Source organism: Hordeum vulgare, chromosome 3H, assembly GCF_904849725.1.
Source record: "Hordeum vulgare subsp. vulgare chromosome 3H, MorexV3_pseudomolecules_assembly, whole genome shotgun sequence".
NCBI classification, from domain to species: Eukaryota; Viridiplantae; Streptophyta; class Magnoliopsida; order Poales; family Poaceae; genus Hordeum; species Hordeum vulgare.
The window spans coordinates 613,189,195-613,192,261 of record NC_058520.1 but is presented as its reverse complement, the minus strand read 5'-3'; positions in this window follow the sequence as shown (position 1 = coordinate 613,192,261).

Below are 3,067 nucleotides of genomic sequence, written 5' to 3'. Positions count from 1 at the left end.
GAGCCTCCGTATCAAAAGGATGATGCAAGATATGAAGGATGAAAGGATAAGATTGAAGCCTTGCAAAGATTTAGATGAAGCCTCACAACGAGATACTGATAGACTTGGAACTCCGGAAAAGAAAGATAAGCACTTGAGAAAAGAATTGATATCATGAGCCACTCCGGAAGAAGAATTCAGATTACTATGAACAAGAATAAGAATTATGTTATGCTTATCCTTCATCAAGTTAAATTGATGACAAGCAACGGATCTAGCATAAAACTTATTCTTCTTGAAAAGATTGAGGAGAGATATGAGCACAAACTAGAAGAAGTCTTGAAGGAGACACCAGTGAGAATTGAAATAATGTGGCAACCATGAATGAATGGAGATACATGAGAATGAAGAGATCATGATCCACCTGAGATAAAACTTAAACAAGACACCGTATAATCGAGAGACGAATGAAGAGACAACAATTGATAAGAATTAGACAACGAAAGCTGAAAGGTGAGAACGAAGAAGTCTTCTGAAATGATGGCCTTCGGAGGAACGAGAAATAAAAACAACTCAGAGAAGCACCAGATAGCACGAAAGGGATTACTCATGATTGACAACAATTAAGATGATGGCACAACGCTGAAATGACGAATCTCCAAGAGAATAGACCAAGATTGAGAGAAACACTCCTTCGGATTTCCAAGCTGAGAATGATGACGAGAAACAACACCAAGAATACTGAGACACTGCGGAATAATGAGGAATGCAAGGTTGAGCCAAATATGAGAATTAATTCGAATAGATCTTGGAGAAGGGATATGACTGACGAAATTCATACTTACGTCATAGTAGAAAAGAATTAAAGATCTCCAGAAAAGATTACAAGAGCCAGGTAAGATCCTTGGAAAGAACCTGTGGGTTATGGGCGCACTCAAAGAAACCACCGTAGAAAAGATTGCTTAGAAGACAGATACTGCACCGGTATGAAGAGAACTAGATGAGGTTGAGAACCTCAAAATAATTGAAAATACTGGAAAGAAGAACTAGAGAGATAACTTCAACGCTCCGGATCGGAAAGAGAGAAATAAATACCAAGATAGGCTGGTAAAAATTTCCGACATGGGAAAGAATTACAAGGATAAATAGGATATGATGAACATGGACAACTGAATTAAATCACCGGTAAGGATGACAAGAATGAACAAATATGACATGAACCTTCTGAGAATCTTCACAATGAATCACCGGCTAACAGAGAAAAGAACAGACAGCGGGAGCACAAAGAAAAGAAAACTCTTGGATGAAAATTGAATCACTGAGAAGAAGAGCGGGAGGGTGGGGAAAAACAAAAAACAACTTGGGCTAGATGAGATGAAATCCGGAATAAAATGAGAGAATGATCTTGCAAAAATTAAAGAGGATTGAATTCACTGAAGAGAAGCACACCGGTTAAGAAGGAATTAACATGACGACTCCGGTTAACAAGAATTGATAAGGCAATTGATTGAGCAAAAGAATTAATACTCTCATAAAAATATGAGAACACATCTTAGAAAAGATCTGAAATCACCACTTGACATCGAAGCAACACAAATTACCATATTGAACAAAACAGAGGATGCGGCTTACAATTAGCCAGAAGAAACTCATGAGAAAGATTTCATCCGATATTTTCGTGGACAGGAATCCACAAGATGTCGAACCCCAACCTAACATCATGCATTTGTTGGAAGATTGTCCTATAAGTAACTACTAGAATTCCCACCTAAGAATTCCCGAAATATCTGGTCATGCAATCTGGTACACTGATACAAGGAGTAATATCACACAACTCCTATACTAACCCGTCACCTGTATCACATCCGTTAACACACAACCAGAATCTCGGACCTTCATCTACAACAGACCCTCGTGATCACAACGATACAAAGTATGGCAGTACTCCTGAACAATCTGCACCAGTACTGGGGACATGGGGGTTATCTCGCCACTACTGGTATTGAAGAAATTACGAACATTCTTCGTTCTGAGATACTAAGAAATCTGAATGATAAGGATGTGCTCAAGAATCCCCTGGAGCTCAACTCCCCTGAAACTCAAAGCAGATAGGAGGCACCAAGACAGAACTCCGTCACACCGGCATCATATAGATCTCAAAAATATCCACGTGGTCCTAAATTTTTTTTGAGTGGGAAGAGCAGTAGAATTAAATTATTAAGTCAAGATTCCTCACCAGAGCATAGAAGAGGAGAAAAAAGAATCCTACTCTCCGACATATAACTAGACTCAAAGCAGTTTTTCACTAGACTCGACTCGGCCAAGTTCGATCAATCAAGGGGGCTCCTAGGTCGGAACCTGGCTCCGATACCAACTTGTCACGCCCAAGATACGACCCTATCCTCAATTTGGCACGAGGGCCTCGTCAGGGATAGAAGCGCATCTCGTCGTGTCGCAAGAATGGATATCGTCACAAGTACATGTACTGAACAGAAGAGATATATATAGAGTTGGCTTACACTCGCCACAAGCCACATCAGAGTCACATCAGTACATTACATAATCATCAAGAGTAAGAGCAGGGTTCGACTACGAACGAAAACAAACGATAAAAGAAGAACGACGTCCATCCTTGCTATCCCAGGCTGCCGGCCTGGAACCCATCCTAGATCGATGAAGAAGAAGAAGAAGAAGCAACTCCAAATGAACAATCAACACGCTCGCGTCAAGTAACCTTTACCTGTACCTGCAACTGGTGTTGTAGTAATCTGTGAGCCACAGGGAACTCAGCAATCTCATTTCCAAAGGTATCAAGACTAGCAAAGCTTAACGGGTAAGGTATGGTTAAGTGGTGAGGTTGCAGCTGCGGCTAAGCATTTATTTGGTGGTAAACTTATGAGTACAAGAAGTAAGAGGGGGAAGATCTACACATAACGGACGTGAACTACTGTTGATCAAATGCATGATCCTAAACACCTACCTACGTCAGACATAACCCCATCGTGTCCTCGATTGAAGAAGGAACTCACGAAAGAGACAGTCACGGTTACGCACACAGTTGGCATATTTTAATTAAATTAACTTCAAA